General features: G+C 46.5%; 1 protein-coding gene across 1 annotated transcript in view; it reads right to left on the reverse strand.

Moving 5' to 3' along the window:
* Positions 1–27,340, reverse strand: part of LOC137426229 (beta-1,3-galactosyltransferase 2) — a 104,816-nt gene that overhangs the window by 32,880 nt on the left and 44,596 nt on the right. The gene's annotated exons all lie outside the window — the stretch shown is intronic.

The following is a 27,340-nucleotide window of genomic DNA, read 5'->3' on the forward strand; positions in this document are numbered from 1 at the left end:
GCAAAACGTCATTGCCGGGCAACGAAGGGGGCTCGGCAGTTACGCACGCTGAAATAATCCAAAGTAATCCAGGCACACCGAGTACAAAGTAAAGTACTCAGTTTTCACTCTGGTTGTTTGTTTTCTTTCTTGTTTTCTTTCTTGTTTTCTTTCTTTCTTTCTTTCTTTCTTGTTTTTCCGGGCGATATCTCAGCCATCCTTTGAGCTAGGAAGCTGAAATTTCGGCACAATAGTGAGCGTTAGCTCTTTCACGAGCCTCGATTCAGTATACAAAAAGTACTTTGTCAAAAACGGTATTTTTTGTTTATTGATTAATCAATTAATTGAGGAGTTATTTAATTATTAGCGATTAATTAAGTACTTATTTAATTAATTAAATTTCCTTTCTCTTCTGACCATTAACTCAGGCACCTTTTGAGTTAGGAAGCTGATATTTGGACATGCCAATGACCAGGTCATTTGGCTGCAAAGGCTATTTTTGATTTATTAATTAATCAATGAATCGATTCATTATTTAATTCTTCGATTAATGACGAATTTTTTTTTTTTAAGTTACAGATTCTGATGAAATGGTGGTGGTTTATGTGTTCTATGACCGAATTGATTAATAATTTAATTTTTAATGATTATTATTTATTTATTTTCATTATTAATCATTTATTTATTTTCTTTCTCATTTGGCCAATATCTCAGGCACCTTTTGAGCTAGGAAGCTAATATTTGGACATGACAGTGACCAAGTGATGTGGCTATCAAGGATATTTTTGATTTATTGATTAATCATTTAATCGATTAATTATTTATTGATTAATCAATTAATTAATTATTTTTTATTAATGACTTATTTAATTAAATTTCTAAAAGATACATCTTCGGATGAAGCACTAGTGGTTTTGTTATGGTATTAGCCAATTGATTAAGAAAATATTTTGTGATAATCTTTTATTGATTTTAATTATACAATTAATCAATCAATTAGTGTACACCTCTCCCTCCCAATGCAGCCTCTATGAGCTGCACTGCGGTATTGCCGGGCACCAAAGGCGCCCCGGCAATGCCGCGCTGTAGGATATTTAATTATTTGGCATGGGGGCGGTGTACTTTGAATGTATCTGTACTTGTTCCATTTATTTATGAAGATTTGCAATGAAAATCTCATGTGTCAAACCAGATGAAAGCTTACAGCAGTTAATTAATGGGTATATTGTTGAAATATCATGTTCAAAAGCTGAGGGGGCGCCTTAATATTGTTACGTTGGTCATGTCGGCCAATCAGCCCAGGCACACCGAGCCAGATTGAGGGCCTATTAGCACCCTTACCTTGCTAAATTTGGTTCGTCTGATTGGGCAACACACCACCTTCCTCCTCTCTCCAAGCCACTCAAAGTGGTGACTTGGAGTGGTTCATCACACTCAAATGGGGGAGGGTTTTTGTCTCAAACGCTAATAGTCCTGCCAAATCTGTCCATTGTGGGATATATAATAAGCCATACGGTTTTACGATAGTGGTGACTCAAGAAACTCAAATGAGACCCAATTCATTAATGTGTGTATTCAAACAAGAGGGGAGGGTGAACAGGGAACACACAAACATTTCATATACAAACTTATTCACAAATGTCCGAAATGTGCACCCCCAAGTCCTTGTATGGATTGAAGAACCTTAAATAACTACTGCCTTAACGGGCCCACAAGCACATCACAGAAGATGGAACAGGAGAGTGATGAGATGGAAAAAAAATGAGGTGTGGGCACAGTGAGGCCCTAGCCCTCAGTTCGTCGGGGCAGCCACACATGTGCAGCACCAACGTGCAGCCTGCAGTCCGCATTCAGGCGAGAGGTGAGAAACAATTGCGCCACTACCCAGCTAGGCTCTCTGCGCAGCATGTACTGACACTTGCACCAGATTGGAAAGCAGCAAACTCAGATTATGACCACCCGAACAGACTAATCCTCCTCACCCTTGTACACAGGCATTATCAACATCTGGGATGCCCCACCTTGTGACAATGCCTTGCCCTGTCTGCCCCACACCGATTAGTGTTTTTTTTGTTTGTTTTTTTTGAATACAAGATCGAGGCTCGTGTAAGAGCTAACATTAGTGACAAAAAAAAAAACGGACACATAAGCCATAATAAATTGAGTGGGAGACAAGATGGGGAGAGAGGGGCAAGCACACAAGTACAACCTTTGAGAGCAGGGACATCAGGAGATCTGTGGGAGGGACAGGGCTTGGGGGGAGGAGGCGTGGGAAGGGGTGTTGGGGGGTTGGAGAGGTAAAAACAAACAAACACATGGACACAGCTAGGACTTCCAGGAAAGAAGTCGGTATTTCAAAAAAAGTGCATCTGGGGTGAATTAACATGGGTAGAAAAGATCAAGGTTTTGGATGGGGGAAGACAAGAGATGGTGGCGAACAGCTGTTTTAAAGACCTGGAGGGAGGAGTGGGATTGAAGAGAGTGAGGGAGTTTGTTCCAGAGGTGGGAGAAAAGAGGAATGAAAGAGCGAGGTGAGCAGAGAGTCTTGATTTTGGCAGCTTCACAAGAAGAGGGTTGCAGGCAGATCTTGTGCGACCTGTGGGAATATTTGGGGGACAGAGCACAGACAGGGCTGGGGGGGCAAGGCCAGAGAGGAGTCAGTAGAAGACAGAAAGACCACAAACCTGCCTGCGGTGAGTGAGTGAAAGGGCCTCAGAGTTAGCTTCATCGCGGGAGATTCCAATGAATCTGAAAGCTTTGGTTTCAACAACGTGAAGCTGAGCTAGGTGTGAGGCAGGAGCACCAGCCCAGAGGGCAGAGCAGTATTCCATTGAGTTGCGGATGAAAGCCTTGTATGTGGTGAGGAGCTCAAGTGTGCCAAGGAAGGGCTTCACACGACGGAGGATGCCCAGTCGTCGACTGGCTTTGGAGGCCAGCTTGGAAATGTGGTTTTCCCAGGGAAGATCATGGCAGATGTGAAACCCAAGAGCTGGAGTGACAGAACTTCTTGGAAAGGATTGCTGAGAAAGTAGAAGGGAGGGTTGTCCAAACGGTCTTTTCGGAGAGAAATAGTGAGAGCGTGAGATTTGTCAGGATTGAAAGACATGTTCCACTTGGATGACCAGTCTGTGATTTTTGACCAGGGCCCAGAACACTGCCTTGGGGAACTCCAGCCTGAACAGGAAGGGGAGATGAGAGAAATCCATTCAGGGCCACACATTGACTATGACTAGAGAGGAAGTCCACAAGCCATGCGTGGATATTTCCATGGATACCATAGGAGGAGAGTTTGGTGAGCAGAGCGGGGTGCCAGACTGTATTGAAGGCACGTGATATGTTAAAGGAGACAGCTCTAATTTCCTGTTTGACATTGAGGACCTCCATCCATTGTTGAGACAGCAGAAGCAGCATGTCCAGAGTGGAGTGACCTGGTCTGAATCGAAATTGATGATCAGAGATCAACCCATTGGAGAAGAGGGAGGATTTGATAGACAAAGCAATGATGGATTTATTCTATGACTTCGCTGATAATTGGGAGCAGGCTGATTGGTCTGTCGTTGCAAGGATCTGTTTTTGCACCTTTTTTGCGTAAAGCGGTAATGTTGGCTGATTTCCAAGCTGATGGCAGATGACCTTGAGCAAAAGAGAGAGTGAAGAGATCAGAGAGAGAGTGTGAAAGAGCAGCAGAGCAGGATTTTAGGACCTGTGGGCTGATGCCGTCTGGTCCAGTTGCAGAATCAGAGTCGAAAATTGACAGAAACTTTTCCACTTTGTCAGGAGAGAAGGACACAGAGTCCAGGAGCAGCTGGGTACGACTGGGTACGGTGGGTACAAAGAGAGACGGGTTTGGGACACAATATTTTGAGGCAAACACACAGTTTAGGCATTCAGCTTTTTCACATGTGGAGTCAGTTGTGTAGCCGTTTGAGGTAAGGGAGTGGATGGAGGGGGAACAAACACTAGAAACAGATTTGACAAGACGTCACCAGGATTTGGAAGAGGCAGACAAGTTTGAGAGTTCACTCTTGAGAGTAGAGAGATATTGTTCCCTGGCTCTCCTGAGGGTAGACACACACTTGTTCTGTGCTTTGTGAAAGGAAATGAAATTGCCTCCCGTTGGATTTGGCTTCCAGGAGGCAAAGGCAAGTTGTTCAGGGCAACTGCCTCACCACAAGATTCCATATACCTTGGACGGGAGGAAGGGTATGCCAACTGAAGACGAGATGGGATAAATCTGTGCATGAGAGAGAGCAATTTACTTTGGCATAATTCCCAGGATGAGTTGATGTCAGAGGCAGTAGAGATGGGAGACCAGTCCAGATGATGGTCCAGTGATCCAGATGATCCAGATGAAGAGATGACCAGTCCAGAGGCAGTAGAGCTGCTTCTTGAAGACCGCACCAGTTGGCCTGAGTGAAATGCCAGACTCGTCGACGCTGAGGAGGCTCTCTGAGAATGGCCAGAGTGATGTCCACTTTAACAAGAATATGGTCAGATGAACCGATTGGAGCAGAAGAAGAGCAGCAGACATTTGCAGGGAAGTTTGTCATAACCAAGTTCAGAAGAGGAAATGCTCCGTTGAATGATAACTGGGTCGGGAAATTGACAGATTGTGTCAGTCCCAAAGAGTCGCAGATGTCCTTTGCTGAGGTGCCATGGCTGGTGAGAGATGTACCCACACTCAGCCAGCTGGCATGATGACAGTTGATGTTGCCACATATGAGGAAGAAAGAGTTGGGATGAGTCGATAGAAGTTGGTCCATGTTATCAGACAGCAAGATGTAGATGGAGTCATCACTGTTTGATGGATGGTACCACACACATATGAACAAAAGGTGGGAGTGAAGGGGAAGCCATAGCCAGAGGTACTCCTGGGGGTGAGGTGAAGAGAGGGCAGTGCAGGGAGAGTGAGGAAGAGAGTTTTTGATAAAGATTGCAACCCCACCACCAGGACGAGGCTCAGGTCTATCATAATTAGGGAGGGAGTAACCATGGAGAGATATTAAGGAATCGGAGACATCTTGAAGGAGGAAAGTTTATGTTTAGCAGATGAAGTCTGGTTTGTCAGAAGCAACCTGTATGGAGAGATCAATCAGGTTTGAGTGAAGGCCCCGGATGCTTGAGGTGCATACCGTTAAGGAAGAGGAAGGGGGAGCATCGGATACAGTACAGGGGAGGGGATGGGTAGGATAAGATGAAGAAGAGGAGGAGGAGGTAGGGAGAGCTGTTGATAGTGTGTCAGAGATTTCAGAAGAGCTTGGAGAAAGAGGAAGGATGAGGAGGACAAAAGTTTTGATGGTGATTGGGTGAGGCACAGTGAAGTGTTGTTGGAGGAGGGGGGGGGGGGGGAGGTCAAGGAAGAAGGTTGGAGGAGATGGAGGTGAGATTTGGAAGGGAGAGGAAGCAGGGAGGGCACTTTGAGGAGGAGGGGTGCGAGGGGAGAATTGGAGAAATTTTTTTTTAAGGGGAGGGAGTTTTAAAGGGGATGGGTGAGGGGAAAATTTAGGAGGAGCAAGGTGAGGGGGGAGTTTAGGAGGGGAGGGGTGAGGGTGGAGTTTAGGAGAGAGAGGTGAGGAGGGAGTATAGGAGGGGAGGGGCAATGTGGGAGATTTGAAAAGGATGGGTGAGGGGGGAGTTTAGGAATGGAGGGGTGAGTTTGGATTTTAGAAAGTGTTGGACGATTTATGGAAAACGAACATTTATTGCAAACTGAGTTTCTTGTGATTTTCGAGTCAGAGATCCGTTTGAAAACGTTGGAGGAGGGGTGGAATGCAGGTGAGTTTTGGGAATGTAGGGAGGAAGAACTGTAAGAGATTGAATTTTTATTTGAAATGAAGAGATTTGGTGAGCAAATCAAAAGCAACCTTTTAAAGAAGAAGAAGAAAAGTGTGTTATAATATACAACAGAATACAACACTTCAGGGGAAAGTTTGAACATTTTTAAACGAAACTGTGAAAACGATCTGGGGAAATTCCCTAAATGAGGGCATGAAGGATTCCTAAGGATGATTAATGATTCCAGCACAGGTTCAGAAGCAGGAACAGAAGAATAGGAGATTGACAGCCAGGAGAGCAGAGAACGAAGGAACAAGGTGTTTCAGCAAAAGTGTTGGTACGGGAGGAGAGGCCTACTTATTAAATTCTTCATTAACATGTTTTTTTGAAGGTTAGGTGAAAGTGGATCAGAGGAAGAAGGAGAAAGTTGAAGGAGTATGGTGAAAAATAGAATTGGAAAGGTGTCTTTTGGCTGGAGAGGATTGAGTTATGAAGGAAGGAGAGGAAAAAAAAACGGGTGGGGTGAAACACGTGGTCGAAGAACGAACACGAACAAAGAAGGAAATAAATAAATTTTTAAAAAAAAATTTTTTTTTTTTAAATTAAGACTTTAAACAAAAGGTAAGATGTTCGGTGAAGTATGGGATGAAAAGAAAGACTGGAAAAAACAGTGAGAGAACGAAAGTAAATCGCCCACAAATGACCACCGAGAGGAGACAACAATGCCTTGAGGGACCAGGCCTGAAAAACGCGGCAGGAAACAACCGACGATTATGTACAGGTATGCACGATTCACACCGAGATCTTCCTGGAAACACACAGTAGGCACACACATCGTAAAATAAAAATACAGTTTTGACAAAAATACAAACGGGAACAAATACTTAACTTTGATAGCGTGGAGAGCTTGGAAAACACAACCTCACCAGCAAAACCAGAAGCGAAAGTGAATCGAAATGGTAAATACATTTTCATGTAAATATGTTCTGATTCTCATTCTCATTTTCTGATTCTCATTTTCTGATTTTCATTTTCTTACCAGACTTTGAACGATGAATGAACTACAAGCATTTTTCCAACTTTTAGTGCAAGTTTAAATTTGGAAACACGGTGTTTTCACGAAGTTAGTTGAGCAGAACAAAGCCATTTCAGAGTAAAGATCGAATGACCTAAAAAATAATTTGCATTAACATATAAATCAGGTTCTGCTTATCTCTTTGATTGAACTAGTTCTTTTCATATTTTTTTGTATACAAGATCGAGGCTCGTGTAAGAGCTAACATCAATCACAAAAAAAAAACGGACACACAAAACATACAATAAAGGGAGCGGGAGACAAGATGGGGAGAGAGGGATGAAGATCAGTGGGAGGGAGAGATCTTGGGGGGGAGGAGGCATGGGAAGGCGGGGACGGGGGGAACATATAAATCATTCATTCATTGAATGACATATTCATTCACATATTCATAAGGACATTCATATTCATGAATATATTCATGACATATTCATAAGGACATATTCATTGACGTATAAATCAGTTTTTCTCTATGGCAAGTGACATGTTGAACAAAGGGAAAAGAAAAATGCACTCTATTTTTGTGCCATTGTTTAGCCCCAAATGTGGCAGTGTGTCAAAGCAGCTGCAATTTTCAGAACATCCATATGAACCTGCAGAAGCAATAATTGCAAACCATGTTCTGAAATCTCGTGAAAATGAAGGTTAAGATTTGAACCAAGTGTCAGCCTTTTCAGCTGATAATGCGAATGCCAATTTTGGGATTTGTCACTCTGTACACACAATACTGTTAGGTTTGTGGGGTCGTGATTACTGTAGTACAGGTAGAATGTTTCAATTAGAATGCTCCGAATGTCGTGAAGAAGAAGAACCACCACCATGTAATAAGTAGGGAATTTGTTTAGCCTGGATGGCGGATTAAGGTGTATCTTCATCCCCATTTCGAGGAATTGGGCATGTTAACTTGCTCAGGGATAATGTTAATTTGCTGTATGTCTTTCCCTCGGTGATTTATCCCGATGACCCTTATGGCACCGCATTAGACACATAAAGCAGGAATCGCCCTAATAATCAAACCAACCGGAAGCCAGTTTTAAGCACTGCCGATGGCACGGCAACCAGCTACAGTGCATTCAGAAAGTATTCAGACCCCTTCACGTTTTTCACATTTTGTTATGTTGCAGCCTTTTGCTGAAATCGTTTAAATTCATTTTTTCCCTCATCCATCTACACTCAATACCCCATAATGACAAAGAGAAAACAGGATTTTAGAAAGTTTTGCAAATTTATTAAAACGAAAAAACTGAAATATCACATTGACATAAGTATTCAGACCCTTTGCTATGACACTTGAAATTTAGCTCAGGTGCCTCCCATTTCTCTTGATCATCTTTGAGATGTTTCTACACCTTGATTGGAGTCCACCTGTGGTAAATTCAATTGATTGGACATGATTTGGAAAGGCGCACACGTCTATATAAGGTCTCACAGCTGACAATGCATATCAGAGCAAAAACCAAGCCATGAGGTCGAAGGAACTGCCTGCAGAGCTCAGAGACAGGATTGTGTCGAGGCACAGATCTGGGGAAGCCTACAAAAATTTCTGCTGCATTGAAGGTTCCCAAGAGCACAGTGGCCTCTATAATTCTTAAATGGAAGAAGTTTGGAACAACCAGGACTCTTCCTAGAGCTGGCCGCCCGGCCAAACTGAGCAATCGGGGGAGAAGGGCCTTGGTAAGAGAGGTGACCAAGAACCCGATGGTCACCCTGGCTGAGCTCCAGAGATCCTGTGTGGAGATGGGAGAAACTTCCAGAAGGACAACCATCACTGCAACACTCCACCGGTCTGGGCTTAATGGCAGAGTGGCCAGACGGAAGCCTCTCCTCAGTAAAAGACACCTGAAAGCCTGCTTGGAGTTTGCAAAAAAGCACCTAAAGGACTTTCAGACTTTACTCATTGTAAAGAACTCTTCATGTGGAATAAAATATGTGAATTATGTCATAGGTGCCTCCATTATGACGTCAAAATTCGACAAGTACAAAACTTCATCCAATCAAGATGAAATTTCTTGAGCACCACATCGGCATAAACTGGTGGAGAAAAAAAAATTATGATGATGTCATCGGTCACGTGGTTCTGCCGCCATCTTGGAAAAACCGAAAAACTTTGCACCTCTATATCTCCGAAAGCGCTGAATAGAAAAAAATGAGATATGGCTCATTGTAAAGAACTCTCCATGGGGAATAAAATATGTTAATGATGATGTCATAGGTGCCTCCATTATGACATCATAATTCGACTAGTACAAAACTTCATCCAATCATGATGAAATTTCTTGGGCACCATGTCGGCATAAACTGGTGCAGAAAAAAAGGTGATGTCATCGGTCACGTGTTTCGGCCGCCATCTTGGAAAAACCGAAAAACTTCGTACCTCTATATCTCCGAAAGTGCTGAATAGAAAAAATTGACACATGGCTCATTGTAAAGAACTCTCCATGGAGAATAAAATATACTAGCCGAAACCCGTGGAACATCCACGGAAGGGAGGATGTGGTGTATGGATAGAGTGTACCATTATGGATGGCATAGGCGATTTTCTTGTCCGAGTAAGAGTTAGGAAGAAAGATGAGAATGAAGAGTGCGTATATGAACAACGATCGCCGACACCGGCACAAATGCATGCTCTGGATTGTCCATTCAGTGGACGGCTTGCTTTCGCCTTCGCCTGCCCAATCAGCGGACGGCTTGCTTCGCCTTCGCCCAGCAGACGCCAATACGATGGCGTCGTAAGATGGCGTCGTTTCGGCAGTTAATCGGATGCTTTTGGGCCCCAACGTCGGCTAATTCAGATTTTTCGAGTATGGCTGTACGTGATAAACAAATAGTGCGGTTCGTAGATCGTAAATCCATTAGTGCCGTGGGCATCGGGTCACTGGGTGCGGCGTAAAAGGGATAACAAAGTCGAGTCCTTACGCTATTATTATATAGATTAATCATGATGTCATAGGTGCCTCCATTATGACGTCATAGTTCGACAAGTACAAAACTTCATATATGAAATTCTTGAAAATTCTTCATATATGATGAAATTTCTTGAGCATAATGTAGGAAAAAAATTAGTTTAGAAAAGAAAAAATGATGACGTCATCGGTCACGTGGTTCGGCCGCCATATTTGTTTTAACACAAAAGCCTTAAAAACCACTTAAAATACATCCTGGCGAGGGTTTGCAATCGCTGATTGCTCTTTTTCTTGTTATTACTTGCAAAATCGAAGATTTGTCAAGTATATTTGTCAGTCGACTTTGTTATTCTCTTTGTTTGTTTGTCTGTCTGTCACTTGCAGATCACAATTTTAAACCAATCGTCATTAAATTTTACCAAGTTGTAGAGTTAGTCACAACTGAGAGGCTAATTGATTTTGAGGTCAAAGGTCACGTTGAGATCAAATTTCTAAAATCGTCATTTTTCATCTGTTTGACTTGAAAGTTGAACAGGATTTACAAATTTGATTACTGAATTGTGAAACCAACCATTTTTGAGGTCAAAAGGTCAAAGTTCAACTCAAGATCAAACTCCTAAAATCGTCAATTTCCATCTGAAAAATAATTCATTTTCATCCGACTGACTTGAAAATTAAACAGCAATTGCATAGTGCCTCACTAAATTGGGAAACCAACTATTTTAAGGTTAAAGGTCAATTCAAGGTCAAACTTCTAAAATCATCAATTTTTGTCTGAAAATCATCAATTTTTCATCCTATCAACTGAAAATTAAACAGAAATTGCATATTGCATCACTGAATTGGGAAACCAACTATTTTTGAGGTGAAAAGGTCAAAGGTCAACTCGAGGACAAACTTCTAAAATCAATTTTCATCTGAATGATCAATTTTCATCCAATTGACCTGTCCTTTGTTTAAGATTGTCAATTTAATGAAATGGATTGTTTTTAATGTGAATGAATTGGATAATTTGATGTATCCATGGTGCCTTTTTCTGGAGGAAGTGTGGATTTTTCAAGTATCGTGTTCTGCACGACATCTTTCCGGTCCGGTCGTGAGAGGACGCTGGCGTCACTTGCTCGCCGCTTCTCTGACTGGACCATTGTCCGTATCTTGCTTTCCTGGTGGTCGTGGCGGATTTTTGGCCATTGAGTCTGCCCTCTGCACGGTCCCGGCTCTGCTCTGCTGCTCCTGGCTTCACCTGCTCGACTCCTTCGCTGTTTCCTCGGGCTCACTCTCGTGGGTTGTGCCCATTGTTTGCAGCGGCGGTGGTGGCGGTTTGCCGCCGTGATCTTGATTAGCGGCGGCGGTCGTTTGCGGTCGTTTGCCGCTGCATTTGCCGCTTTGCCTCCTCAACCTTGGCCTCGTGCTCGTCTCTTCGCTCCTGTCTGCCCTCTGCATGGTCCCGGCTCTGCTCCTGGCTTCACCTGCTCGGCTCCTTCGCTGTTTCCTCGGGCCCACTCCCGTGGGTTGTGACGATTGTTTCGCCTCCTCACCCTTGGCCTCGTGCTCGTCCCTTCGCTCCTGCTGGCATGGCTCTGCGGTACTCCGCCGCAAGGCTTCTCCTGCTTAAAACCCGCTCCACCCCATCATGCATCTCTGCAATCAAATCGAATGGACTCCTGCGTTGACCCAGGTACATTCACCGTGGCTCCGGTCGTAAGTTTGTTTATTTACAATCAGGTCACTCCATCCCCATCCTCTGGTCGGCTCAGCGCACTCCCACTCATCGTCCCAACACACCTGGTCACAACAACGCACAAAATCGCACCTCCTGTCTGCGAACCCTGGCCAAATCACCTGGATTCATACCCGCCGTACAAAACAACATCAAGCTCACCCTGTTCAATACCCGGTCCCTCAACAACAAATGCCTCATCCTGAACGACTACATCCTGGAAAATAAACTGGACTTTCTCTGTCTCACTGAGACCTGGCAACAACCACTGGACTACTACACGCTCAACCTCACCACACCCAATGGATATTCTTACATCAATAAACCACGCTCGGAGGGCCGAGGTGGTGGAATTGCCGTTATTCACCGACAAGACATCAAGATAAACCTCATCTCCATCTCATCTGCTCCATCATTTGAACACCTGGCTTTTAAACTCTCTGGTCACACACAGTCAGTCATGGCTGTTGTCTACCGCCCTCCCAAACCACACCCATCATTCCTGTCTGACTTCTCCTACTTTCTGACCCAGCTATGTTCCCTCTCCCCCTCAATCCTCCTCCTTGGTGATTTCAATATCCACATGGACTCCACTGACTCCACGCTAACCACTGACTTCACTGATTTACTCACCTGCTTTAACCTCACTCAACATGTCAACTTTCCTACCCATAACCGTGGTCACATTTTGGACCTTGTCTGCTCTACTGGACTAATTTTGCACCATCTCTCTGGCTCCGACCTCACTCTCTCTGACCACCTAGCCATCACTCTGACCATCAACATCCCCACCCCAGCACCAAGGCATTATCGCACTATCAACTTCCATAAGCTAAACGCTCTTTCACCTACCTCATTCTCATCGACCCTCTCTGAAAAAATGTCCACTTCTCCCTTCGTTGACCTCCACACCCCTTCTGACCTCACTGACTACTACAACCACACTCTCTCCTCCTGCCTTGACCAACTTGCGCCTATAAAAACCAAAACAGTTTCTTTCACCCATTCTGCTCCCTGGTTTACCCCTGAACTCCGCCTGATGAAAACTCGTGCTCGCCAACTTGAAAGACTCCGCAATAAAACAGGTCTCACAGTTCACTCCCAGGCCTACAAGGACCACATACAACACTATAAAGATGCCCTCTCCCGCGCCCGCTCCGCCTACTACTCTCAAATTATCCACTCTGGCTCCGGAAACCCAAAAGCACTCTTCTCTACAATAAACAAACTCCTCAGCCCCCTGAACACCACCACCCAGTCATTCACAATAGACAACTGCATCTCCTTCCTTTCATTCTTCCAACGCAAAATTGAAAACATCTACAACAGCTTGACCACCGCCGCACCCGCTCCCCCTCAAACCACCTGCCCCCCCTTATCCTGCCATCCCCTGTCTCAATTCTCCCCAGTCTCCCCTACTGACCTCTCTGAACTCCTCATCGGAATGAAAACTGCCACCTGCACTCTTGACCCCATCCCCTCCAGCTTTGTCAAGGCCTCCCTTCCTGCTCTCTCTCCACTTATCATTGCAACAATAAACTCCTCCCTGTCTACAGGCATCGTCCCACCATCCCTCAAAATTGCTGCTGTTACCCCCATTCTGAAAAAACCTGGACTAAACCCTGACACCCTAAATAACTTCAGACCCATCTCCAACCTACCCTTTCTGTCAAAGGTTTTGGAACGCGCTGTAGCCACTCAACTCAAACATCACCTCTCTGCCAATAACCTGTATGAAACATTCCAATCCGGATTCCGCTCCAACCACAGTACTGAAACTGCTCTCCTCAAAATCACCAACGACCTTCTCCTCTCCTCTGACGCTGGCAACCTCAACATTCTCATCCTCCTCGACCTCAGCGCCGCCTTTGACACCATCGATCACACCATCCTCCTCACCCGACTTGAAACCACCTTTAACATTACCGGCACTGCCCTCTCTTGGATTAAATCATACCTCTCTGACAGACGTCAGTTCATCTCCATCAATAACTGCAAATCCCCCACTGCTCCCCTCCCCCAAGGTGTCCCCCAAGGTTCAGTTCTTGGCCCCCTCCTCTTCATCCTTTACCTGTCCCCCCTCGGTCACTTAATCCGCCGTCATGGTCTCCAATTCCACTGCTTCGCCGATGACATCCAGCTTTTCATCTCCACCAAGTCCATCTCCACCGCCACCCACTCTATCTGAACAAACTGCATCACTGAAATAAAATCCTGGCTTCAAATCAACTTCCTCAAACTTAACTGTGCTAAATCTGAAATAATCATCATTGGCCCAAAAACGCTCACCAAGTCTACCCATAACTTTGCCTTCAACATCGACGGTTTCCCAGTATCCACCTCCCCTCACATCCGGAATCTTGGCATCATCTTTGACCAAACCCTCTCCTTCGACAAATACACTAAACAGATCACAAAGACAGCCTTCTTTCACCTGAAAAACATCGCCCGTCTCCGTCCATCCCTCTCCTCCGTGGCTGCAGAAACCCTCATCCACGCCTTCATCACTTCCCGTCTGGACTACTGCAATAGCCTCCTTTATGGTTCACCCTCAACAATCACCAATAAACTCCAATACATTCAGAACTCCGCTGCCCGTCTACTCACCCATTCCCAGACCCGTGACCACATCACCCCCGTCCTTTACAAGCTTCACTGGCTCCCCATCTCCCAGAGAATCCAGTACAAAATCCTCCTCTTGACCTACTAAGCCCTCCATAACCTGGCCCCATCCTACCTGGCTGACCTCCTCTCCAGACACACTCCCACCCGCAACCTCCGCTCTGCTGGTACCAACCTCCTGACGCCCCCCCCCCCCCATCCGGACCAAATTTAGATCCTGGGGGGACAGGGCCTTCTCCATCGCTGCTCCCACCCTCCTCTGGAACTCGCTACCTCACACCATCAGAGACTCCTCCTCACTCACCACATTCAAAACATCACTCAAGACCCACCTGTTCAACACTGCATCAACATTTAACCCACAGCATCTAACCCCTGACTATCTCCTCTCCTTCTCCCTCCTTTGTGCTTTGAATATTTCCCTATTGATTCTTCTTTTTTTGCAATTGTTTTTATGTTTTGCTATGCATTATGTTTTGCACTCTGTCAAAGCGTCTTTGGGCTTCCTGAAAAGCGCTATATAAAATAAATGCATTATTATTATTATTATTATCTTTCTTGTTTATCATGTTGATTTAGAAACAATAAATAACAGTTCCTTCGCCGACCTCGCGTTGTCTTCCAGCCGAAATGTACAGTTCAAGCTCCACCCCTTTCTTGGCTTAAGTAGTGATGTGCCACCATTGGATCATTACGAGTTGGTTCAAATAATACACAAACATTGAAGTCTAAATACCCTGATCTTGATCAGGTCACCCAACTTGTATTTATTATTTACACCCTACACCTAAATGTGTTTTGGCTTCTAATTTTTGGCAGCAAGCCTGTAGGAACACCGACTCCAAAGGTACCCTCTAACAGGGACTGCAGACCCACGTACGCAACCACGAAGACAGAAAAAACCCACAACCACGAACCCTCCATTCAGCAGCTTGCCAGAGGAGCTTGCAACAGAACTGATGTTCCACTAAAGATTCCTAAGGGACAAGTAGTGTGCCCTAGGCAGCTGCAGACAGCATACCACTTAAACATGTGCAGACAGCCTAGCTACCACCCAAACATCTGCAGACAGCTTCGCTACCACCTAAACATCTGCAGACAGCCTAGCTACGACCTAAACATCTGCAGACAGCCATCTAAACATATGCAGACAGCCTAGCAACCACCTACACATCTGCAGACAGCCTTGCTACCACCCAAACATCTGCAGACAGCTTTGCTCCCACCTAAACATCTGCAGACAGCCTAGCTACCACCCAAACATCTGCAGACAGCCTAACTACCACCCAAACATCTGCAGACAGCCTAGCTACCACCCAAACATCTGCAGACAGCTTAGCTACCACCCAAACATCTGCAGACCGCTTAGCTACCACCCAAACATCTGCAGACAGCTTAGCTACCAACCAAACATCTGCAGACCGCTTAGCTACCACCCAAACATCTGCAGACAGCTTAGCTACCACGTAAACATCTGCAGACAGTGCTATGAAATGCAGCCTCTCCCTGTGGGCACTGCACTAGAAAGCCATTTTAAAGTCAACATCAGTGCACAAACAGCACAGCCTAAACTGTGTTGGCACAAAGCTGTGTTGCAAAGCTGTGTTGCGAGAACTTGTGACCATAGACCCATGATAGGCTTATGTTGCAGGTGTTTTGTGTGTGTTTGTGCGGTGTGTTGTGTGTTGTTGTCCTTGTTGCCTGTGTCGGTTATGTCCCACTTTGTCCCTGTCCTCCTCCCAGCATCGGTGTCTCTCTTGTGTATTTATGCATGAGAGGTCAGTATGCCTGTGGTGACGCCACAGTCTCCTCTGTCAACGGTGCCCTCGTTTGGCCAGTGTGCCAGGCCTCCAGTATTCGCCTCCTGGCCCGGTTCGGGGATGCCGCCAGCACATTCACATTGTCCCATCGGGGAACATGACTGCCCTTATTCCATGCTTGGCCATGTTCTTCCAGTCTCGCCGATGTATTCTCCACCACAGTCACATAGAATGGTGTATACCACACCTGTGCAATCATTCTTTTGTCTTTTGTCTTTGACCTTGGTCAGTGCACGTCTCAAGGTGTATATCGGTTGGTAGTTAACCCTCACCCCGACCAGTCTCAAAATCCTGCCAATCCTTTGAGCTACTCCTGGCACAAATGGTAGCACGCAGAGGCCCTTAGGTGGTTCCTGTGGCGCGTCCTGGGTTCTTGGAGCTGCCAGCACCATTTCATTTTTTGGGCAGAGGTGGTCTGGGTAGTAGAGGTGGTCTGAACAAGGGAACTTCTCTTGATGAAGGCTAGTATATATATGCATATACAGTCACGTGAAAAAGTAAGTACACCCCATGTAAAGTTTTTACTTTTTCAACATATTTCAACATACAACGCGAGGTAAACGCGAGACAACGCGAGGTAAATTTGATCTTCATTTCAACAATATTGATAGATAAATGGAATATAATATAACAAATATCATGAAACATTTACATTTTGTAGTCCATTGTATAATTTAAATAAACATAAATGCAAATTTCGCATGTGGAAAAAGTAAGGCCACCCCAACATTTATCACTACTTCAAATACCTAAAATTAGAATCAGGTGCACCAGCTCAAGTGCAAATGATTAGAACATCGTTAGAGAGCATCTTGGAGGAACCTGTCTTATTTAAACCTCAGACATTTAGTTTGGTTTGCTCTTTGTTGTTGAAGTGTGCGGCGTCACCATTCCTAGATCAAAAGAGCTCTCTGAGGCCTTCAGAAAGAAGGTTATAGATGCCTACGAGTCTGGGAAGGGATTTAAAAAGATCTCCAAACAATTTGAAATCAATCATTCGACTGTCCGGAAGATCATCTACAAGTGGAGAAGATTCCAAACAACTGCCAACTTGTTCAGGCCAGGCCGCCCCAGCAAGTTCAGCCCAAGAGCAGACCGCAAGATGCTGAAATAAGTCTTGAAGAACCACAGAATGTCATCACGGGACCAACAGGTAGCTATTGCCACTGTTGATGTCAAAGTGGACGAGTCTACCATTAGATAGAGGCTGCACAAATTTGATCTACATGGGAGGTGTGCCAGGAGGAAACCTTTGCTGTCCAGAAAGAACATCAGGGCAAGACTAAAGTTTGCCAATGAAGACCTCGGGAAAGACCAGCACTTCTGGAACAATGTGCTCTGGACAGGTGAGTCAAAGGTAGAGCTATTTGGCCACAGTACCAGAAGACATGTTTGGCAAAAACCAAAGACAGCATTTGACCGCAAAAACCTAATCCCAACTGCAAAGCATGGTGGTGGAAATATTATGGTCTGGGGCAGCTTTGCTGCATCAGGGCGTGGGCAGCTCACCATCATAGAATCCACTATGAATTCTTCATTGTACCAGAGGGTGCTTGAGGATAATGTGAGGCCATCTGTTGGAAAGTTGAAGCTCAACCGAAGGTGGACCTTGCAACATGACAATGACCCATAACAATGGCCCAATGCCAAAAAACAAACAAACAAACAAAAAAAAACCCTAAACATACCAGGAAATCCACCAAGGAATGGCTGAAAAGAAAGAAATGGAGGGTTCTGGAATGGCCAAGTCAAAGCCCGGATCTAAATCCCATTGAGATGTTGTGGGGGGATTTGAAACGAGCTGTGCATGCAAGAAACCCCTCAAACATCGCAGAGCTGAAGGAATTCTGCATGGAGGAGTGGGCAAAAATTTCTCCCAGTCGATGTCAGAGACTGGTAGACAGTTATAAGAAATTCCGACTTGAGGTTGTTTATGCCAAAGGGGGCAATACCACCTATTCGAGCCAAGGGTGTACTTTCTTTTTCCACATGCGAAATTTGCATTGATGTTTATTTAAATTATACAATGGACTACAAAATGTAAATGTTTCATGATATTTGTTATATTATATCACCTTTATCTATCAATATTGTTGAAATGAAGATCAAATAGCTATATGCTGAAATATGTTGAAAAAGTAAAAACTTTACATGGGGTGTACTTACTTTTTCACATGACTGTATATATATATGCATATATAAATATATATATTTATATATATATATATATATATATATATATATATATATATATATATATATATATATATATATATATTGTTACAGATCGCGGATTAAGATGTTATTTACCGAGCGGTGGTATTGCCGCGACCGTTACAGGATCCCCGACTCACCCGATTCCACCCAAACGTTGGCCGGGTCGCACCACAGCTAGTCAATAGGGAAAAGACAAAGGCGACGAATGCAAAGAGGAAAACGAAGGCAAAGAAAGGTTTGGAAATACTACTGAATTTATTGACTATTTACACACAAGCAAAAAGAAAGCAGTCACGTTTATTTACAAGCACATAAGACGCAGGTGACACAGGGAAAATACTAGCTTACCTACAGTCTTAATTAACCCAGGACAGAACAAACAAAAGACACTGACTCACGCGGGGAATTGCAGGAATGGCAGGAGGTGGATGGCTGGAGGTGAACGCTTGGTGGAGCCAACGCGGAGCTTGGCGGAGCTTTGGTGGGGGTGAACGCTTGGTGGAGCCAACGCGGAGCTTGGTGGAGCTTTGGTGGAGGTGAACGCTTGGTGGAGCCAACGCGGAGCTTGGTGGAGCCTTGGTGGAGGTGAACGCTTGGTGGAGCTCTGGTGTGACGGGTTCTCTCTCCTTCCCTCACAAGCTTCAGGACTCTTTCTTGACGACCAACTCTTTGTGACCAACTCTTCACGGACCCTCTACTGGCAACCGACTCCACTGACTGACTCTTCACCACTCTCCACTTGACGACCGACTCTCAACCAACTCAAAGTGCATCTCCTCTGGGAACACCCCCGCCGTGGGTTATATAGGCTCCGCCCCTCAACCTTTGCGAACCTCCCCCAACCGTTCTCTCCCCGCCCTCTCAAGCCAAACCCCTTGTTCATGGTTGGTCGAGTGGGGCCGGCTCACTCCTCCCCTCTCTGACGAGGTGGGGACCCGCCTTCCTTCCCCCAACCCTGCCTCGTGGTCAATGGCGGATGAAGGGAAAACCGCCCAACATGCAGTTGGCAATGCGAATTGCAATTGATGGAAAGGGGGTAATGGAAGTGTTGGGAGTGGGAATGAAGGGAATCTATCTCTTTCACTGGTGCAATGGAGTATTTCAATTAATGGAAGACACAGCCTTACACTAATACACATAATAAGGATATAACTGTCAAAAAAAGATATATCGTGTCCTGCATGTATGTTTTATGGACTAACTACGGGAACGCCCTTTGACCTTTATACAACCACAAACGGAGGGAGGAGGGGTGATATTTTACAACAACCTTTTACAACAACATTTTACCACAACAATAAAATTTAAAAAACATTCTCATATCCACAACACTGCACCCTCCTCCCCTTAGGCACGTCCCGGGCCTATAACTTTTACCTTAGTGTGGCACGTAGGTGTAGTTCCCTCTACTTTTAACCTGACCCTGAGTGCGACAGTTTTAAAACATAAATAAATGTGTCCCGCTGCTCCATTGCACCCTGCCTAACAGACTTACGCCCACAGTTAACCGAATTGCGGAATTGGTCTTCAAACTATACACTGACGGTGGGAAGCATTATTTACAATGACGCTATTTTTATTTACAAAACTAACCCAGGACCTGTGATTGTTCTTTCTGGGGGGGAGACAGTCTGCTCTGCATCGACGCACCATTAAAGCACCCAAAAACGCACCAATACACACCCAAGCACCAATCGGTGCAGTCACCATAGTTCATCAGTGTTCCATAAAAATAAAATCAACAACCCCTAACCCTGCAGGTGATCTCTTGCTCTTCGGCTCCCTCTGCTGGTTATTATTATTTTCCTGGTGTTGTCATCTTCCCTTGCTGGCGGCCTATTTGCAATAAAAGAATGCACCTAACGTGTCCGTTTTTATTTTATTTATGGCCCACAGGGGCCGACTACGTGTGGTTCACCTGTGGGGCATCGGTGCCCTGTGGCCAAGGTCCGCCAGCAAGATTTCGGGCCCTCATGGCCGGTTCCAGCAGAGGGGCCATGCCCCAACCCATGGGGTCCATAAGTGGTGCTCGGTCACAGGCATGTGGTCCATAATGTGGTGCATCGATGCAGACAGCTGGTTCTGGGAATTTCGGGCGCACAATGGCCGACCCACGCACGCTCCCCTCGGCACCCAATGGCGCACAGGTCATGTGGGAGACAAAAGGGGAAAGACAATTGAGCAAGGGGTAAGGTCACAAGGGTACACATCAATAAGGCAATGCAAGGCGAAATGCGTACGGAGGGCGAAGTGAGAAAGCTCGTCCCTACCGTACGTCACCCCCCTGTCACCTACCCTACCCTTGCCCTTACCCCATATGTACAAAAATCTACACACTTACAAATTCGTCACTACTGTCACGTCTTCCCCATATTTCCCCTATACCAAATTCGTCTCCACAATCCCTCTACTTCAAAATTTGCCATCACCAAATTCATCATCAATCCTCATAAGGAGGCAGAGATGGAACATCAAAGCACAATGTCACACCCACGTCATGATGCGTCTCACAATCCAAACATTTGCACAGTAAAAAATAATTAAACATGGCATGGTGCGGAGTACCTGTCACCTCAGGTGAGTGGATGCAGATGGTGCGAGGAGACTTCATCCTAACTACTTTCTAACTGACATTAACACACTTTACACTACCCGGGGTCTCTCCCTGCCAATCCATTGGCCAACTTACACTATGGGTTCTAAAAACCAATTCCCATTGACCAAACTGTGGTGCTTCTCAATTTGGGGTCTCACTCCCCCGATTCCTCTCCCGGTGCCTCGCACAATTTCTGGGCTGCGACGTGTAGCTCTCCCAGCAGGTCTACCCACCTGCACACCTCCACCACTGTAGTTGCCACCCGAGCTTACCTAGCTCCTCACCCTAACCTAACTAACTGGGGACAGCCCCTCCTGGCTCTGTCACCCCATGGTGCCCTCTGGCACTGGGCTACCCGGGTACGTCCTCCGGATCCTCGGGCCCCATCCACAACAACTACTACCGGCTCCCAGAGCCCACCTGCGGCCTCACCTGGCCGACATCCTCACAGTGGTGGAGCGCCCAACCAACTACACACACTAACAGGCTACACGCCCAGCCATTTCCACGACACTAATGCACCCATCCAAATACCATTCTTTCACCTCGCACCACAGATGCCAATATCCAACCACAATTTACCTGTACCCTCTACCTAACACTTACACTACCCGCCCCGGGTATCCGTGATGGGGGTCCACTCTTCCCCCATTCACACCTTCGCACCATCCACTCCACTCCACAATTTCCACCATTCTCACTCCACGACCATCCATTCCAATACTCCAGATATTCCACACTACCATTTATTCCACACAGCCACATACACCTGTTGTTGCACACCTGTGCCCTCACACCTGGTGCCACCTGCACCCTCCTTTCTTCCTGGACCATTTGGTCAACACAACACGCAATCACCACTACTCCCTCATACACTGCTCCACACACCTGTTCAGTTGCACACCTGTGCAATCACACCTGTTCCATTCTCACCTGTTCAATCCTCACACACACGGCATCATCTCAGCTAACTACTCCCCTCTGAAACTTGCGCTTCCCAGTCGTCCCTTTAAACTATTGCGCTCCCACGTCATTATAATCCACACTAATCTACCTGCGTCCCCACTACAGGTATCAGTCACTAACTAACCTTAACGTTACCTAATGTCATCTTCGCTAGATCCCTACAATATAACCTAACCCACCCGGGCTAGTTTTCACTGCCATACACCCCATAAACTATAGCGCATTTGCCCCCCCTTGTGAGGCATGGTGGATTTGCCATCCCACCACATCGGGGGTCTCTCTATCAATTTTGCTCGTCCAAATTCCAACCAATTCAAAAATTTTCCATTTACTGCCAATTCTACCCACTATTATAAATTTCGTATCAAATCACGATCACTATCACTATCACCCGTCTACTTATTACATCCTCTCGGTGCGCCAATTCACATCTACAGCCCGGCTTCGTACAGCCGAGCAATGAACGCGGGTTCTTTTGTGCCGGCGGCTGGATGCGTCCCGCATTCGGGGCAGGGGCGGGGGCTTACCCGGGCCGAGATCCCACGCACCACCTCGGCGTGGAGCCATCCAATGTCCCGATCTCGACCTGCCGGCACGTCTCAATAGAAAGTGGTCGCCATGACGACCCTTCCTATCGGGCTGCCCGCTCCGCCTAGTGGAGCCCGGACGCGGCCGTTCCACGCGAGGCCCAGCGTGGATCGCGCACGGCGGTCCTTTCGAACCCGCCGTGGCTCGGATCCCCGCTGGTTCTCGCGGCACGCGAAGCCCGGCACGCACCGAGGGCCCGATTCGGCTATAAGTCGCTCTAACCGCTAAACCGGTTACCGTCGATGCTTCACCTGGACGCTTACATGCAAACGCTACCCCTTTCTTGCTCATACCTGCAGCCGTTTCCATGCTCCTCGTCGTACCTCTTCTTACACACCTCGGTACACTCATTCCGCTCACCGACTTGGTCACACACCTGACCACCGAACACCTTGGCACACATTCGTCGCTCGCACACCTCACCAACACACCTCTTCGCGCCCCTTTCTCGGTCACCTCCTTTGTGACAATCACAGGTGTGCTCTCACCCGCACACCCAACCACGTGCCTCACTACCAATTCCAGCGTGCATTCCCACTCACGCTCTACCATTCCAGGTGTGCATCCTTCCATTCCAGGTGTACATCCTCGCTCACCTGTCACAACCAACTCACGCTCCGTGTCACTCTCACTACTCTCACCTCCACTCTCGGTCGCGCACTCACCCTTACTCTCGACAGCGCACTCTTTCCTCATGCACCTGTCCGTTACACACCTTTCTCGCGCACACTCTTCCGCACATTGTCCCGTTACACCCTCTGTAACACTCACCACAGGCATGCATTCTCCCTTACTCTTGACAGCATGCGCTTTCCCCATGCACCCGTCCGTTACACACCTTTCTCGCGCATCCTCTTGCGCACACTTTTTCGTTACTTCCTCCGTAACACTCACCACACCGCGCTTCCCTGTGCTCCCTTGCACACGCGCTACGACCGCCTCACTCCTGACGGCACACTCACTCCTCGGCGTGCACTTTTTCCTCACACACCCCATGGTCGGACATTCTCGCACACCTCTTTTTTCGCACACCTGACCTGTCGCACACTTCACCAACGGCCTCTCACGAACACCCGGATCCAAACCAATCCCCAAGCCGACTGAAGCTTTCCTCACATCATATACATTGCCACTCACCTCCGTACCTCATCTCCGCACCTCCTTTGCCACCTGCAAACTCTTTATTTGGTTAGTGAGTATCACATTATGAGTTGAGCACCGACCTTGCACATATTTCATCACCTCCTCCTGGATTTCTCTTTTAGTTTCTGTCCGTCTCTTCTTAATTTCACTCACCTCTTCTTCCACTTCCTCTAATTTTTGTTTAACCTCTTTTATTTCTCGGTGCGTCTCCTCAAGTTCGTCCTCTAAGGCTACCGTGACCGTCTCTATGTGCATCCTCACCTGCCGGTCCTTTGTTTCCATTATCTCTGTCACCTCGTCCACCCTCATTGTCAGTTCCTCCCGTACCATCTGACATTGCCTCTGCGTCGCTATTAATTCGTTTTTAATTTCTTTTTGTGTCGCCTTTAACCCTCCTAGTACCGCAGTGTTCTTTTGAACCTGCTCCACTAGTTCTTTTTGTCCCTCCGTCAGCTGTTCCACCTCCTCCGTCAGACCCTCTATTCCCCCTTGTAGCTTTGCCGTATTATTTCTCACCTCTTTCTCCATACGCTTCTCACCTTGCTTTACCTCCTCGCGCAGCCCCGAAACCTCCTCACTTACCCCTCGTCGTATCCCCTCTTCCATCTCCTCCATCTATTTTGTAGATGCCACCCTCATCTGTCCCAATTCATCCCTCTGAGCATCCAGTTTACTTTCTAACCCGATTTGCACCTCCTCTATCTGGTTTCCCATTCGTTTGATTTCCCGGGCAGATTGTTCCCCTATTTCCCGCAATTTGTCCTCCATCCTATTTTCTAACCCCATTAACCCATTTTTCACCTCTTTTATCCCGTTGTCTAACCCCTCAAAATTATTGTCTAACTTCCCAAATTTCTTGTCTAACTCCTCACCGGTACCCCTCGCTTCGTCCCTCATTACCCCCAATTGCTCACTCTGAGCATCCATCCGGTTCCCCATCTCTCCCATACTGCTTTTCAAACCTCTAATTTGGTCTCCCAATTGCTCACTATTTTTTTCCATAAGGGCCTTCATTTGCATCATAAAGAGGTTCAAATCCACTAGCGGCGCTGCTGCGGTCGCGGGCGCGGCAAAATTTGGTGCCGCTCCACCCACGTGCGCGAGGACGCCATTTTGCGCGCCTGATACTCCCTCAACCGCCTCCTCATTGCTCCCATCCATTTGATCCTGGGTTACTCCTAACCCCTCCTCTAGCTCACCCACCGGCATTCGATCGCCTTGACCAGCCATGGCGCGATTTCAAAATTCGGGTTTTATAAAACAAAACAAATTTCGGCCGCTCCAAATTTTGACCAAATTTTTTCTAGATGTTTTTAAAAAATTTGGTTCGGGCCCCGAATCTCACTCCCAGACACCAATTGTTACTTAACACAATTGGTGTTCCAAAATTTGGGCCTAACAAATTTATTCCCAGGTCCGAATCCAACTCCTGACAACCAATTGTTACAGATCGCGGATTAAGATGTTATTTACCGAGCGGTGGTATTGCCGCGACCGTTACAGGATCCCCGACTCACCCGATTCCACCCAAACGTTGGCCGGGTCGCACCACAGCTAGTCAATAGGGAAAAGACAAAGGCGACGAATGCAAAGAGGAAAACGAAGGCAAAGAAAGGTTTGGAAATACTACTGAATTTATTGACTATTTACACACAAGCAAAAAGAAAGCAGTCACGTTTATTTACAAGCACATAAGACGCAGGTGACACAGGGAAAATACTAGCTTACCTACAGTCTTAATTAACCCAGGACAGAACAAACAAAAGACACTGACTCACGCGGGGAATTGCAGGAATGGCAGGAGGTGGATGGCTGGAGGTGAACGCTTGGTGGAGCCAACGCGGAGCTTGGCGGAGCTTTGGTGGGGGTGAACGCTTGGTGGAGCCAACGCGGAGCTTGGTGGAGCTTTGGTGGAGGTGAACGCTTGGTGGAGCCAACGCGGAGCTTGGTGGAGCCTTGGTGGAGGTGAACGCTTGGTGGAGCTCTGGTGTGACGGGTTCTCTCTCCTTCCCTCACAAGCTTCAGGACTCTTTCTTGACGACCAACTCTTTGTGACCAACTCTTTGTGACCAACTCTTCACGGACCCTCTACTGGCAACCGACTCCACTGACTGACTCTTCACCACTCTCCACTTGACGACCGACTCTCAACAAACTCAAAGTGCATCTCCTCTGGGAACACCCCCGCCGTGGGTTATATAGGCCCCGCCCCTCAACCTTTGCGAACCTCCCCCAACCGTTCTCTCCCCGCCCTCTCAAGCCAAACCCCTTGTTCATGGTTGGTCGAGTGGGGCCGGCTCACTCCTCCCCTCTCTGACGAGGTGGGGACCCGCCTTCCTTCCCCCAACCCTGCCTCGTGGTCAATGGCGGATGAAGGGAAAACCGCCCAACATGCAGTTGGCAATGCGAATTGCAATTGACGGAAAGGGGGGAATGGAAGTGTTGGGAGTGGGAATGAAGGGAATCTATCTCTTTCACTGGTGCAATGGAGTATTTCAATTAATGGAAGACACAGCCTTACACTAATACACATAATAAGGATATAACTGTCAAAAAAAGATATATCGTGTCCTGCATGTATGTTTTATGGACTAACTACGGGAACGCCCTTTGACCTTTATACAACCACAAACGGAGGGAGGAGGGGTGATATTTTACAACAACCTTTTACAACAACATTTTACCACAACAATAAAATTAAAAAAACATTCTCATATCCACAACAATATATATATATATATATATATATATATATATATATATATATATATATATATATGCATATATATACATATATATTTATTCCCGGTGTGTACCCTGGTTTAGAATAGGTACACCGTATCCCTACGTGTCGAAAGAGGCGACTAAGAGGGTTGGCGTCAGGAAGGGCATCCGGCCATAAAAAACATTGCCTCAAAATGAGAACCATGACAATTACAACTACAAATGGGCAGGGTACAGCCCGAAGTGGAGATCGGTTTCTGAGGTTTGGGACATGGATTGTAGGGACAATGACAGGGAGATCAGGAGAAGTGGTGGAAGTATTGGTCAGAAGAAGAGTGGACATATGTTGTGTGCAGGAGGAGACCAAAATGGACATGTGGGAAGGAGTATGGACGGTTTTGAGGGAGTTCATGGGGGTTATGGATATGGTGTGAGAAATGGAGAAGGTGAAAGGATTTTGGAGTTTGCTAATGGAGCTGATTTGTTGATTTGTAATACTCAGTTCCAGAAAGAGGATAATAAGCTTGTTACATACACGTCAGGTGGGTCGACGACAACCGTTGACTACCTGATGGTGCGTAGGCGAGATAGGGGACACCTCCGGGACACAAAGGTGATCCCTGGGGATGAGGCTGTTTCACAGCACCACTTGGTTGTCTGCGACATAAGGGTGAAAGGTGCGATGAGAGCTCGGCGGGTGAAGTACCAACCGAGAATGAAGGTGTGGAGGTTGAAAGAGGTGACAGTAAGGGAGGCATTAAAAGAGAGGCTGAGTCGGGTCGAGGATGATGTGGTTGAGCTTGAAAGTGGTTGGATGTCAATGAAAGATAGTCTGTTGGGAGCCGTTGGTGAGGTATGTGGATGGACAAAAGGACCACCGAGGTGCTCAGAAACATGGTGGTGGGATGATGAAGTTGGAAAGAGGATTGACGAGAAGAGGAAGAAGTTCAAGTAGTGGCAGAAGGCGAAGGGTACGGGAGCAGAAAAAGCAGAGCATGAAAGTTATAAGGCAGCCAGGAAGGCTGCAAAGAAAGAGGCAGCAAAGGCGCAGGAGCCATGTAGGAAAATGTTCGGAGAACGCTTGGATTCGGAAGAGGGTCAGAGAGCGGTATTCAGGATTGCAAAGCAGATAGCAAAAGAGAGGTGTGTTGTGATGTGGGTGAGTTGCTTGAAGGATGAAGTGGGACAATTCGTTGTGGACCCAGATGGAAT

This window comes from Myxine glutinosa, chromosome 1 (assembly GCF_964187855.1).
Source record: "Myxine glutinosa chromosome 1, kmMyxGlut1.1, whole genome shotgun sequence".
Taxonomy (NCBI): domain Eukaryota; kingdom Metazoa; phylum Chordata; class Myxini; order Myxiniformes; family Myxinidae; genus Myxine; species Myxine glutinosa.